The sequence below is a fragment of the Mustela putorius genome, unplaced genomic scaffold, assembly GCF_011764305.1.
Source record: "Mustela putorius furo isolate JIRA1106 unplaced genomic scaffold, ASM1176430v1.1 tig00000430_pilon_pilon_pilon, whole genome shotgun sequence".
Taxonomy (NCBI): domain Eukaryota; kingdom Metazoa; phylum Chordata; class Mammalia; order Carnivora; family Mustelidae; genus Mustela; species Mustela putorius.
Genome location: NW_025421377.1, coordinates 17,155,878 through 17,171,965, shown reverse-complemented (window position 1 = coordinate 17,171,965; position 16,088 = coordinate 17,155,878).

Sequence of the window (16,088 nt, the reverse complement as noted above, 5' to 3'; positions counted from 1 at the left end):
TTAGCTCTATACCCCTAACAACTGTATTGTAATCATCATGGTACTTGTTAGGCTCCCAATAAGTGGTTTTTCAAAGAATATGTCAATAATGGCTAATGTATACATATAAAAAATATAGCAACAAATGCATATCTGTATGTATATATAAGTACATACATATTTTAATTTTGAAATATTTGTTTATGTAGATTTCTACTAATTAAAATAAAATAGAAAGAAAACTATTTGTTTAAATTCGAACTATTTACATGTGTGCACAAGCAATGTTGGTAAAGACCCAAAGCCATTATATTTGGTCACCTCAGGAACAGGTTTTCCTTAAAGATTTAATATCAAGGGAGAAAGTTCTAGTAACCACACATAAGGTCTCCTCTTTTAATCCTTATCTCCCCTCACATTTAAAGGCCTCTAGGCTGTGCTTTTTAGAATATTAACACAAAGCTGTTGAAAATTCCACAAAATACCCTGTGATCTGCTAAGATGAGAGGCTATCATGATCTTGATTTTTCTGTTGGTGCTATTGGATGCATTTATACAGTTCATCACAGGCAAGATATGGCTTAGTACTAGCTGATGTGTCCCCAGAGTCCTAGGGAAGAAGGGAGGGGGTCACAAAAGAAATTTCTTCAGTGTGGAGAATGTAGAAGCACCATATGATGAGTAAAAGACAGTGAAAAAGAAACAGTAATTTAGACAGAAAAAAGAATCTACTTCTTTAAAGAAAAATCTAAAGATATGTTTTCAATCAGACTTTAAAATCTTTACTGCCAAAATCAAGCAAATGAATCTTCTCTATCCCTGTCAGCCATTCATACATTTCCTGTTCCCAAGCTCTTTTCCTGGGAATTTATTTTTGTCAGCACAATAAAAAATATAAGAACAATGAAAACTAAAAATTAGTAGGCACCTGAAGTGTACCAGGTACTGTTATACAGTTAAAAAGATTTACTAACCAAAGCAATTCTAGAGTGAATTAACTGAGTTTAGGCAGACAGTCCAATAATTTGCCCAATATTGCATAATTAAAGGGTCTTTTATCCTGATGCCTTTATTTTAAACTTGGCACACAAACTTCTTTTTCCTTAAAATCTTGTGTTGGGCTACAACTTTAAAATCTTTCTGTCTTTTCAAAAGTTATAGCCCCAACTCACACAAAGTGGTACATTAATGGACTACTATTCTCTCAGATAAGAAAGTATGTTTTCATTAAGGTACAGATTCGTCTTCTTATAACTCCCAAAAAATAGTTTAGTCCATAAAAACATTGAGTTGAGGACAAGTCCTCACTGTTTTAAGAAAGAAGTTAGCAGAGAATATAAATTAAGTTTCTCTTTTCAGATAACAGAAGATTAAGCACAAATTTTAAAATAATTATTGAGAATAAAGTAGGAATAGAAAGTACATCAAACAAGATACCTATTTCTTGTCTGTTCTGGATTAAGGTTTCTAAGGCTAAAGGTGGGAAAGTCAGAAAAGATGTATTATTTCTAGAATGCACATTTCCAAAAAAGAATTTTTAAGGATTTAAAATTCCAGGATTGGGGTTAAGTTTAGTTTGAACAATGTTAACTTCTGTCTATTTTTTTTAATAACATTTTTTGTATTTTTTCCATTTTATTTTATTTTATTTCTTTTCAGTGATCAAAAACTTCCCAAAAAACAAGAGCCCAAGACCTGATGGATTCCCTGGATAATTCTACCAAACTTTCAAAAAAGAAATAATGCCTATTCTCTTAAAGCTGTTTCAAAAAATAGAAGCAGAAGGAAAACTTCCAGAATCTTTTTATGAAGCCAGTATTACCTGACCCCCAAACCAGGCAAAGACTGCACCAAAAAAGAGAATTTCAGACCAATATCCCTGATGAATATGGATGCTAAGATTCTCAACAAGATCCTAGCTAATAGTATACAACAGAACATTAAAAAGATTATCCACTATGACCAGGTGTTTATCCATGGGATGCAAGGATGGTTCAACATTTGCAAATCAATCAATGTGATAGAACAAATTAGCAAGAGAAGAAAGAAGAACCACATGGTCCTCTCAATTGATGCAGAAAAAGCATTTGATAAGACACAGCATCAGTTCCTGATTAAAACTCTTCAAAGTATAGGGATAGTGGGAACATTCCTCAACTTCATAAAACCTATCCATGAAAAATCCATAGTGAATATCATCATTAACAGGGAAAAGCTGACAGCCTTCCCTTTGAGATCAGGAACATGACAAGGATGCCCACTCTCACCACTCTTCTTCAACATAGTATTAGAAGTCCTAGCAACAGCAATCAGACAACAAAAAGAAATAAAATTATTCAAATTGGTAATGAAGAAGTCAAACTTTCTCTCTTCGCAGATGACATGATACTTTATATGAAAAACCCAAAAGACTCCACCGCCAAACTATTAGAGCTTATACAGCAATTCAGTAATGTGGCAAGATACAAATCAATGTATAGAAATCAGTGGCTTTCTTATATACTAACAATGAAAATGCAGAAAGGGAAATTAAAGAGTCGATTCCATTTACTATAGCACCAAGAACCATAAGATACCTGTAAATAAACCTAACCAAAGGGGTAAAGGATCTGTACTCAAGGAGCTACAGAACACTTATGAAAGAAATTGAAGAAGACACAAATGTTGGAAGACCATTCCATGCTCATGAATCAGAAGAATAAACATTGTTAAAATGTCTATTTTGCCTAGAGCAATCTACACTTTCAATGCCATCCTGATCAAAATTCACTGGAATTTTACAAAGAGCTGGAACAAACAATCATAAAATTTGTATGGAACCAGAAGAGATCCCTCATTGCTAAGGAAATGTTGGAAAAGAAAAACAAAACTGGGGGCATCACATTGCCAGATTTCAAGCTTTACTACAAAGATGTGATCACTGAGGCAGCATGGCACTGGCACAAAAACAGACACATAGACCAGTGGAACAGAGTAGAGAGCTCAGATATGGACCCTCATCTCTATGGTCAAATAATCTTTGATGAAGCAGGAAAAAATATACAGTGGAAAAAATGACAGTCTCTTCAATAAATGGTGCTGGGAAAATTGGACAGCTATGTGTAGAAGAATGAAACTCAACTGATCTCTTACACCACACACAAAGATAAACTCAAAATGGATAAAATACATCAATGTGAGGCAGGAATCTATCAAAATCCCAGGGGAGAATATAAGCAGTAACCTCTTCAACACTGGCCACAGCAATTTCTTTCAAGATATGTCTCCAAAGACAAAGAAAGCAAAAGCAAAAATAAACTTTTAGGACTTCATCAAGATCAAAAGCTTCTGCACAGCAAAAGAAACAGTCAACAAACAAAGAGGCAGCCCACAAAATGGGAGAAGATATTTGCAATGACACTACAGACAAAGGGCTGATATCCAAGATCTATAAAGAACTCCTCAAACTCAACATACACAAAACTGATAATCATGTCAAAAAATGGGCAGAAGACATGAACAGACACTTCTCCAAAGAAGACATAAAAATGGCGAGCAGACACATGAAAAAAAATGTTCATCATCAAATGTTAGCCATCAGAGAGGTTCAGATCAAAATCGCATTGAAAATACGACCTTACACCAGTCAGAATTGCCAAAATTAACAAGACAGTAAACAATATGTGTTGGAGAGGATGTGGAGAAAGGGGAACCCTCTTACACTGTTGGTGGGAATGCAAGTTGGTGCAGCCACTTTGGAAAACAGAATGGAGATTCTTTAAGAAATTAAAAAGAGAGCTTTCCTATGACCCTGCAATTGTACTACTGGGTATTTACCCCCAAAGATACTGATGTAGTGAAAAGAAGGGCCATCTGTACCCCAATATTCATAGCAGCAATGGCCACAGTCACCAAACTGTGGAAAGAACCAAGATGACCTTCAATGGATGAATGGATAAAGAAGCTATGTTCATAAATACAATGGAGTATTATGCCTCCATCAGAAAGGATGAATACTTGGGTGCTTGGATGGCTCAGTTGGTTAAGCAACGGCCTTCAGCTCAGGTCACAGTCCTGGAGTCCCGGGATCGAGTCCCGCATTGGGCTCCTAGCTCCATGGGGATTCTGCTTCTCCCTCTGACCTTCTTGCCTCTCATGCTATCTTTCACTGTTTCTATCTCAAATAAATAAATAAAATCTTAAAAAAGAAAGAAAGAAAGAACGAAAGGATGAATACCAACTTTTGTATCAACATGGACAGGACTGAAAGAGATTATGCTGAGTAAAATAAGGCAAAGAGAGTTAAGTATCATATGGTTTCACTTACTTGTGGAGCATAAGGAGTAACATAAAGGACATTGGGAGATGGAGTGGAGAATTAAGTTGGGGGAAATTGGAGGGGGAGACAAATCACGAGACTGTGGACTCAGAAATAAACAGGGATTTTGAGGGAAGGGGAGTGGGGGGTTGGATGAACCTGGTGTTGGGTTTTATGGAGGGCATATTTTGCATGGAGAACTGGGTGTGGTGCATAAACAATGAATGCTGGAACTTCTATTTTTTTTTTTTAAGATTTATTTTCCACCAGTATTCTTCCATCCATTTTCCTAAGGAATCACTTCAACATGTCTCTTTCTCTCATTTGATTCCATATAAAATATGTCTCCATAATTTTCTATCTTCCTATACCTCCAACTTAACTAGACCCTTCTTCCAGGTCTACTAAAATTCTGTAGAAATAATGCGGTCTTTATCTGTAGTCATAGAATCTCTAAATTATCACTACTTGCTACATTTATACCTATATTTAGCAGGTTACATGATGTCTTTTGTGAAGGTGAAATTTGGAGATATGAAAGAATTTATTCAAGATTTAATATCTATCATTTGTATATTGGAGTTACAATAACTTTTGGAGAGATTGAGAAATTTGAAAGTTATGTTTAAATGATTTAAAAAATTTCTATCCATTTTTCATAACAGTTCCACTACTATCTTGCACTGAGTTACTATAGTATACATCTCTCCCTATTTAAATCCTTTTTCTACTTATTTTACTTTCTTCCACCCAAAATAGAAAGTATTCCTGGAAACTTTTGAAAATTGTTCTTGACTTCAGTCAAATTGTACTACTGTATTTTACTAGGTTCTAATTAGTCTCTTTCACATATATGTCTCTCTTCTCAAGACATAACCTTCACCAATACATATCAAAATCTGCACTTTTAAAAAGCTCACAGCATTAATAAAAGAAAAGATAACAACCATTTGATCTTCTCAATGGATGCAGAAAAAAAATATTTGACAAAATATAGCATCCTTTCCTAATAAAAACCCTCAACAAAACAGGGATAGATGGAACATTCCTCAATATAATAAAGGCCATATATGAAAAACACACAGCTAATATCATCCTCAATGGGGAAAAAAAAAAAACTGAGAGCTTATATCTTATGGTCAGGAGCAAGACAGAGATGTTCACTCCAACCATTATTATTTTAAAAAAGTACTGGAAGTCCTAGCCTTAGCAATCAGATAACAAAAATAAATAAAAGGCATCCAAATCAGCAAGGAAGAAGTCAAACTTTCCTATATGCAGATGACAGGATTCTCCACATAGAAAGCCTGAAAGACTCCATCAAAGAATTGCTAGAACTGATACATAAATTCAGCAAACTCACACCATATAAAATCAGTGTGCTGAAATATGTTGCATTTCTATACGCCAATCTTGAAGCAGTGGAAAAGAAACCAAGGAACTGATCCAATTTCCAATTGCATCAAAAATAATAAGATACCTAGCAATGAACTTAAATAAAGAGTTAAAAGATTTGTATTTTGAAAACTATAGAGCATATAGAACAGAAATTGAAGAGGACACAAAGAAATGGAAAAGCATTTCATGCTCATGGATTGGAAGAACAAACATTGTTAAAATATCTATACTACTGAAAACAATATACACATTCAGTGCAATCCCTACCAAAAACCACTGACATTTTTCATAGAGCTAGAACAAACAATCCTAAAATTTGTGTGGAACCACAAAAGATTTTGAATAGTCAGTGCAATCCTGAAAAAGAAAAGCAAAACTGGAGGCATTGTGATTCCAGATTCCAAGCTATATTACAAAGTTGTGATCATTGAGACAGTATGGTACTAGCACAAAAACAAACACATAGGTCAATGGAACAGAATAGAAATTCCAGAAATGGACACACAACTATATGGTTAACTAATATTCCAAAAAGCAGGAGACTATCTAGTGGAAAAAAGACAAGCTCTTCAAATGTTGTTGGGAAAACTGAACAACAGCAGGCAGAAGAATGAAACTGGACAACTTTCTGATAACATACACAAAAATAAACTTAAAATGGATGAGAGGCCTAAATATGAGACAGGAAACCATCAAAATCCAGGGAAGAAAACAGGCAGCAACCTCTTTGACCTTGGCCCTAGGAACTTATTAGACATATCACCATAGACAAGACAAAAATGAACAATTTGGATTTCATCAAGATCAAAAATTTGCACAGCAAAGGAAACAATCAACAAAACTAAAAGGCAACCTAGAAAATGGAAGAAGATATTTGCAAATGACATATCTAATATGGGGTTAGTATCCAAAACTTATTAAAAAAACTTATAAACTCAACACCAAAAAAATTAAAATAAAAAAAATCCAGTTATATATTGGGCAGAATACATGAATAGACACTTTTCCAAAGAAGACATCCAGATGGCTAACAAACACATGAAGAGATGCTCAACATCACTTTTCATAAGGGAAATATAAATTAAAGCCATGAGATACCACTTCACACTTGTTAGAATGGCTAAAATTAACAACACAAGAAACAACAGATGTTGGTGGTGATGCAAACAATGGGAAACACTTTTGTACTGTTGGTGGGAATGAAAACTGGTGCAACCACTCTGGAAAACAGTATGGAGGCTCCTCAAAAAGTTAGAAACAGAACTACCCTATAATCCAGCAATTGCAATACTAGATATTTACCCAAAGGATACTGAAACACAGATTTGAAGAGGTACATGCACCATGATGTTCATAGTAACATTATCAATAACCAAGTTATGGAAAGAGTGAAAATGTTCATCAACTGATGAATAGATAAAGAATACTTGGTATATATACACAATGGAATATTACTCCACCATCAGAACCATTAGCAATGATGTGGATGGATCCAGAGTATATTACACTAATTGAAATAAGTCAGAAAAAAACACATACCATATGATTTCACACATATGTGGAATTTAAGAACAAAAGAGATGAATATATGGGGGGAGAGAGAGGGAAACAAACTATAAGAGCCTCTTAAAGGTAGAGAACAAACTAAGGGTTGATGGGGAGAGGTGGTTGGGGGACAGGCTAATGGGTGATGGGTATTAATGAGGACAGTTGTTATAATAAGCACTCGATGTTGTATGTAAGTGATGAATTACTGAATTCTTCTCCTGAAACCAATAATGTATTGAATGCCACCTAATGAGAATTTTATCAAAGTTTGAAAAAAAATACAAAATAAAAAGTTGACACAGTCTCAATTTTTTGCTTCTAAAAAGATTGAGCAAGCATACTTTTGATTATTCCTCCCACTAAGTACAATGAAAACCCTGGACATTATATATATGGATGAATCAAAAATCATACCACCATCTAATGCAGTTCTAAATATAGGCAGAAATAGTATTTAAGATAATTATTATAAATGGGGAAAGAAAAAGAAAGTAAAATTAGGTATGGTTTCTGAACTTAATTGAAAGCTTCCCAAAATAAAATTAAGGATGTTAAAAACTCCTAAACTGGCCATATAGGAAATGTTATAGGGACTAATTTGTATGGAAAATAAAATGTCATAATTAGAAAAAAATTATGAAAAAAGGATGTAAAATATGACAACATATATATAAAATATGGAGAAGGATGTGAACATAAGTTCTTTTAGAATGTGTTCAAACTTAATGATCATCAACTTAATATCGAATTTCACATACTTAAGATCCTACATATAAAACTCATGGTCACCATACACCTAAAACTTATAATAGATACACAAAAAATAAAAATAACCAAGCCTAGCACTACAGAGAGTCACTGATCACAGGAAAGTGTACAAGAGAAGAAAGGAACAAAGAAGAACTATTTAAAAAATGCCAATAAATACATGCCCATCAATAATATTTTAATGTAAATGTTCTCAATGCTCCAATCAAAATACATGGGGTTGCAGAATATATAATAATAATAATAATAATAAAGACTTATCAGTATGCTGACTACAAGAGAATCACTTCAGATGTGAAGGCTATACAATATGCTATAAACACTCAATGGGAAAATAAAGAAATAAAAGAGAAAATCAAAAAAATTATAAAGACAAATAAAAATGAAAACCCAATAGTCCAATATCTTTGGGATGCAGCAAAAATAATTCTAAGAAGAAAAATGATAATGATACAGATCTATCTCAAGAAACAAGAAAAATAAAAACTATACATTTAAAGAAAGGAAAAAAAAGAACATAGTTTAAAGTTAGTAAAAGGAAAAAAATTAAAGTATTAGAGCAGAAATTAAGTGGACACTAAAACAACAAAACAACAAACAGAAAAAGAAAAAAAAATCAATATAATCAAGAGCTTGTTCTTTAAAACGATAAACAAATTAATAAGACTGCCTGAGTCACCAAGAACAAATAAGGACACAAAATCAGAAATGTCAGCATGCTGAGCAACCCAGAAGAAACAGATAAATTTCTAGAAACATACAGTCTTCTAAAACTAAAACAGAAACAAATAGAACATATAAACAAATTTCTGGTAATGAAATTGAATCAGTAAACAAACAAACAAAAAATCAAAACAAAAGTCCAGGACCCAATAGAATCATAAAAGAATTTTACCAAACATTTAAAGAATCAATACATATTCTCCTCAAACAAGTCCAAAAAAAATTTGTAGAGGAAGGAAGATTTCCAAATACCTTGTATGAGGCCACATTATCCTGATACCAAAAGAAGAAAAAGGCACTTAAAAAAAAAAAAACAAAAAAAAAAAAACAGGAACCACACGTTAATATCCCTGATGAACACTGATGCAAAAATCCCCAACAAAATATTAGCAAATTGCACTCAATACTTACCACATTCAATGGATCTTCTGGGAATGCAAGGATGGCTCAATATTAATAAATCAGTCAATATAATGTTCATTAACAAAATGAAGGGTAAAGATCATAAGATTGTCTCAACAGACACAAAAAAAATTTTTGATGAAATTCAACATTTTGTTAACGATAAAAACTTACAACAAAGTAGGTGTAGATAGAGGGAACATTCCTCAACATGCTAAAGACCATTAAAAATACAGCCAACATCATACTCAATGGTGAAAAACAGAGTTTTTCCTCTAAGATCAAAAACAAGGCAAGGAAGTCTTCTCTCCATTTTTATTCTTGATAGTACTGGAAGTGTTAGTCATAGCAATCAGACAAGAAATAAAAGACAGGGGCACGTGGGTGGCTCAGTGGGTTAAAACCTCTGCCTTCGGCTCATGATCCCTGGGTCCTAGGATCAAGCCCCACATTCGGCTCCCTGCTCAGCAGGGATCCTGCTTCCCTCCCCATCTCTCTGCCTGCCTCTCTGCCTACTTGTGATCTCTGTCTGTCAAAGAAATAAATAAAATCTTAAAAAAAAAGAAATAAAATATATACAAATTGGTAAAGAAGAAATTAAATCATGACTATTTACAGATGACATAATACTTTACATACAGTAAAATTGTCAGATGCAAAATTAATACATAGAAATTGGTTGCATTTCCATACACTAAAAAGAAAGTAGCAGAAAGAGAAGTTAGAAAAACAATCCCATTTGCAATTGCACCAAAAAGAAAAAAAGAATACCTAGGAATAAACTTCACTATGGATGTGAAAGACCTGTACGCTGGAACTATAAAACATTCATAAAAAAAACAACAAACTGAAAATGACACAAACACATCAAAAGATATATTCCATGCTCATGCATTAGAAGAACCAATATTGTTAAATTTTCTGTACTACCCAAAGCAATCTACATATTTGATGCAATCTCTACCAAGATGTAAACAGTATTTTTAACAGAACTAGAAAGAAATAATACTAAAATTTGTATGGAACCACAAAATACCCTCAACAGCCAAAGAAATCTGAAGAACAAAAATGGAGGTATCATATCCCCAGATTTCAAATTGTACTACAAAGCTGTAGTAATTAAAACAGTATGGTACTGGTACAAAAATAGATACATATGCTGTTCAATGAAACAGAATAGATTAGAGTCCAGAAATAAATCCATGCACATAGGGTCAATTAATCTAGGAAAAGGAGACAAGAATATACAATGAGGAAAAGATAGTGTCTTTCAATAGTGGCATTGGGAAAACTCAACAGCTACATGCAAAACAATGAAACTGGAGCACTGTCTTACAACATAAACACACCACAAAAAAAAAAAAAATTTAAATGGATAAAAAACCTAAACGTACGATCTGAAACCATAAAAATCCCTAAGAATACATAGGCAGTAATTTCTTTGACACTGGATGTAGCAATATTTTTCTAGACATGCTTCTTTAGTCAAGGGAAACAAAAATATAAATAAACTATTGCGGGGGTTGCCTGGGTGGTTCAGTTGTAAAGCATCTGCCTTCCGCTTAGGTCATGACCCCACGGTCCTGAGCTTGAGCTTCACATCAGGTTCCCTAGACAAGGAGCCTGCTTCTCCCTCTCCCTCAGCCAGCTGTTCACCCTTCTGTGCTCTCTCTCTCTCTGCCAAATAAATAAATAAAATCCTAAAAAAATAAATAAACTAAAGTCTAAATTTTAGGTCTATACCAAAACACAAAGCTTTTATACAGCAAAGAAAACCACAAACAAAACAGAAGGGCAACCTACTAAATGGAAGAAGATATTCACAAATGATATTTCTGGTAAAGGGGTTAATACCAAAATCTATAAAGACCTTACACATCTGAACATGAAAACAACAAATGCTCCGATTAAAAATGGGCAGGGGAACCATTTATTTTTCCTGAGAAGACATGCAGATGGCAAAGATACACATGAAAAGTTCCTCAACATCACTAGTCCTTGGGGAAATGCAAATCAAAACTACAATGAGATCACTGGGCAACAAAAGACAAGAAATAAATGTTGGTGAATATGTGGAGAAAACAGAACTTTCAAGCACTGTTGGTGGCAATGTGAATTGATGTACCCATTGTGGAAAACAGTATAGATATCTCTCAAAAAAAATCAGTATCATAGAATCCAGTAATTTACCTAAAAAAAAAAAATTAACTCAAAAAGATATATCCACCTCTATGTTTACTGCAGCATTATTTACAATAGCCAAGATATGGAAACACACACACACGCGAATATTACTCAGCTGTAATAAAGGGTGAGTTCTTACCATTTGCAACGACATGGGTAGACCTAGAAGGTATTAGGCCATGTGAAATAAGTCGGACGGGCAGTGAATTATGGACAGAATTATGGACAGGCTTTTGGACAGTGTTCTGGGATAGCTTTTGAAAGACATACAGTGATCCTTTGCCATATTTTTGACTTTAGATAATTTTTTTAAAAAGATTTTATTTATTTATTTGACAGAGAGAGATTACATGCAGAGAGACAGGCAGAGAGAGAGAGGGAAGCAGGCTCCCTGACAAGCAGAGAACCTGATGTAGGACTTGATCCGAGGACCCTGAGATAATGACCTGAGTCGAAGGCAGAGGCTAAATCCGCTGAGCCACCCAGGCGCCCCATGACTTCAGATAATTTTTATGAACATTTGTATAAAGAAAGATAGGTAACAGGGAAATATCCAAAATATAAAGATTAACTTATTTCTAAATAATAATGGCCCAGAAAGGAAATCAAGAGAAACATAATAATTAACTGAATGAAAATGAAAATATAATGTATCAAAACTTGTATAAAATAGCTAAAGATGGAAAAAGAAATTTATAGCATTAGCTTAAATTATTATTTCAGGAATCTAAGGCAAATTTAATTTTGAAAAACCACTCAATGTTATTGGCCATATTAACAGGGTAAAGAAGAAAAATCTTTAGAAAAATGATGTGTTTCAAGTCAATACCCTAATCTTTGAGAACTCTGAGAGCCTAGAAACAAACAACAACAACAAAAACCTTTGAGAACCTAGAAACAACAACAACAACGACAACAACAAAAAACAAAGATATTCACAGGAATAAAAAATAGAGAAAAAAAAATCAATGAAATTTTCATCAAAAAATAATAAAACCAGACTCTCTAAAGAAGAAAAAACCCCCCAAAAAACCCTGACTCTTTGAAAAGATAATAAAATTGGGAAACCTCTTGCAAGACTGGCAAGGTAAGAAGGGAAACATGAATTACTAACATCATGAATGAAACAACATTTATCACTACAGAGCTTGCAAAGATCAAAAAGATAGTAAAGGAATACTACAAACACTACTATAAACATAAATTTGAGAACTAATATAAAATGAAATGATTCCTCAAAAAGCACAAATACCCCAATTTACCCAATATGAAAATTATTTAAATATCCTCATAACTATTAAAAGCGCTAAATATGCACTTTAAACTTCAAAAAGGGGACCTCCTGGCACAGCTAGTTTCAAAAAGAATGTGTCAAATATTAATGTGGTGTTAACACTAATCCTAATACAATATTTTCCAGAAAACAGAATAGGATTGTACATTTCTCAATTTGTTTTGTGGGACTACTACTATTGTGATACAAAAGACACTGACAAATACAAAAAAACTACAGATCAGCATTTGGTATAAACTTAGATTCAAAAATTCTCAATAATTGGAGGTGCCTGGGTGGCTCAGTGGGTTAAACCTCTGCCTTCAGCTCAGGTCATGACCTCAGGGTCCTGGAATCGGCCCCGCGTCGGACTCTCTGCTCAGCGGCGAGCCTGCTTCCCTCTCTCTCTCTCTGCCTGCCTCTCTGCCTACTTGTGATCTCTCTCGCTCCGTCAAATAAATAAGTAAATCTTTGAAATAAAATTCTCAATAAAATATTAGAAAAAAGAATTTAGCAATAATTAAAAATAATTATGCACCCAAATGAATTCAGATTTATTCTAACATTGCAATAAAGTTTTGATATTCAAAAATCAGTGTAATCCATCACAATAAGGCAGTTCTATTCACCACAATAAAGCAAGAAAATACAAACAACAGACCGATTAGAAAGGAAGAAATGAAGCTGCCACTATTTTGTAAATGACTTCATGTTCTACTTTACATATAGATTCCAATGTACCAAAAAAATCCCAAAAATAAAAAAGCAAAAACAAAACCATAGAACATATACAGTATGTCTATATTTGTTAATAAATATGTGGATATCAAAGTCAAATATACAATACTATTTAAAATCATTCAAAGAAAGACATTGGTAAGATGCTAGATTGGGGGGCTTCTGACTCTTCTTCCCACCATAAGCATAACAAATGTATATCTAAACTTGCATCAATTCTCTGAGAAATCCAGAAAACTAATTGAGTGTTTCCTGTATATTAAGGAATGAAAAAACACCAATATTGAAATGAATATGAAAATATGAGACACACTCATCCCATAAGCCCAGAACCTGGCATGCACCTTACAGTCAGTTGCTCTTCTGGGCATCTGTCCTAAAGAAATAAGGACTATAGTCACATAAAACCTTGTCCCTGAATGACTACAGGCTTGTTTATAATAGTCAAGACCAGGAAAAAATTAGATATTCTTCAACAAAGGAATGTTTAAGCAAATTTTGGTACACCCATACCATATAATACTACTCTAGAACATGAAGAAATTAGTTATGCAACAACTTGGGTGAATGTCTCCAAAGAGTTATGCTGCATGGAAAAAGCCAATCCAATGTATGCTCCACTTACACAATGTTTTTGAAAGAGAAAAATTATAGAAATAGAGGACAGATTAGGGATTGCCAGGGGTTAAGGATAGGAGCTAGCAGCAAGAAATTGGGTTTAGTTATTAAAAGGCAACACAAAGGAAGATGTGGTCCATATGCACTATGGAGTATTATGCTTCCATCAGAAAGGATGAATACTCAACTTTTGTAACAACATGGATGGGACTGGAAGAGATTATGCTGAGTGAAATAAGTCAAGCAGAGAAAGTTAATTATCATATGGTTTCACTTATTTGTGGAGCATAACAAATACCATGGAGGACATGGGGAGATGGAGAGGAGAAGGGAGTTGAGGGAAATTGGAAGGGGAGGTGAACCATGAGAGATTATGGACTCTAAAAAACAACCTGAGGGTTTTGAAGGGGCAGGGGGTGGGAAGTTGGGGGAGCCAGGTGGTGGGTATTAGAGAGGGCACGGATTGCATGGAGCACTGGGTGTGGTGCAAAAACAATGAATAATGTTATGTTGAAAAGAAATAAAAAATTGGAAAAAAAAGGCAACCCAAAGTATCCTTGCAGTAACAGAAATGCTCTATGCCTTTATGAAATGTCTAAGGCTATTAGTCACTAGCTCAATACTCTTAAAAAACAAATTAGTTAACCAGTCTGTAGCACAGTCTTTGCAAATAAGAGTAATAATTTAACTTATTTCAAAATTATTATGAAAAGTATCAAATTACGTAATAAGGTCCCAGAGTTTGATATCTATGTAATTTGGTTTTCTTACTTTTGTTGTCAGAAAATAATTAAATGTAGTGAATGCTTAAAAAACAAATGTCAAGTGAATAATAGTTAAGCCAACTTGACATATATACATTAAGGCTATAAGAAAACCTTTAATTTTTATTCACAAATTGTGTGCTCATAATGGACATTCAGTAAGAAAGAACTCGTTGAACAATAGGTCATCATGGCAACATTGTTAATGAGTCATTTTAATAATACATTTCCTTGGTTTGTTTTGCTTTTTTTCTCCAGTAAGTGGCAATTCAATTAAGAACTATAGAGTTATTTTCAACTAAATGCTATTTTCTAGGAATAAATCACTTTAAAACATTTTTATTAATAGTTTCTGACATACAACCTTTGTTCAAAAGGTGCTTAGAAGGATAAAAGAAACTTGATATTAATGAGTTCAGTGTGGTTTATCCTCAGACACTCAAGCACCGCTTGAATGGTGCTTGTCAGAATTCAAGAGATATCTGACAAATGAGCCTTCAGTGATTTTAGGTTCTGAAGACATCTTATTTTCTGATGTATACTCCACCGTACTTAGCATAGCATGGTAAATTAATACTTCATAATTGATTAAATTCATACATTCTACATTATAAAGCTTGTCTCTATCTTCTGTAGCTATCCTAAGTTCTTGAAAAAGAATATGCATAAAATTGATGTTGTTTAAATGTTATGAATGGTATATTCTGAGGAGACCATTAAATCAGTCCCATTGTCTTAATACTTACTAGTGGTTTTTTTAAAAGATTTTATTTGTTTATTTGACAGAGAAAGATCACAAGTAGGCAGAGAGGCAGGCAGAGAGAGGGGGAAGCAGGTTCCCTGCTGAGCAGAGAGTTTGATGTAGGGCTTGATCCCAGGACTCTGAGATCATGACCTGAGCTGAAGGCAGAGTCTTTAACCCAGAGATTTAAAAATCTCTTCATGATTTTAAGATACTGGTTTATGATAAAAACAGTAAAAATGATAAAAATATATTATTGTACCATTAAATCCTAAGGTGTCTAAATGCAGAATAATAAAGCAAGATGAAAACCCCATACGCTTCATTGGAAAAAAAAAATTCTGTCTACAATTGCTTAGCAAACAGAATAATTGAATCATTATTTACTTAACTTTTAAATAATTTAGAAATTAATTTCCTGAAATTCTGAGGAAAATGTTTACAATGACTGACCAAGGAAAGCCTATTATTTTCCATAATGCCTCCATGACTATGTGCAAGAATGTCAGTAGCATTTATGACATTAATACGGATATCTGAAAATTAATTGCTTAAATGTTGATAAGAATATTTTAAAATTGAGGGAAACTTGGATGGCTCAATTAAGCATCTGATTGTTGATTTTATTTCAGGTCATGACCTCAGGGTCATGAG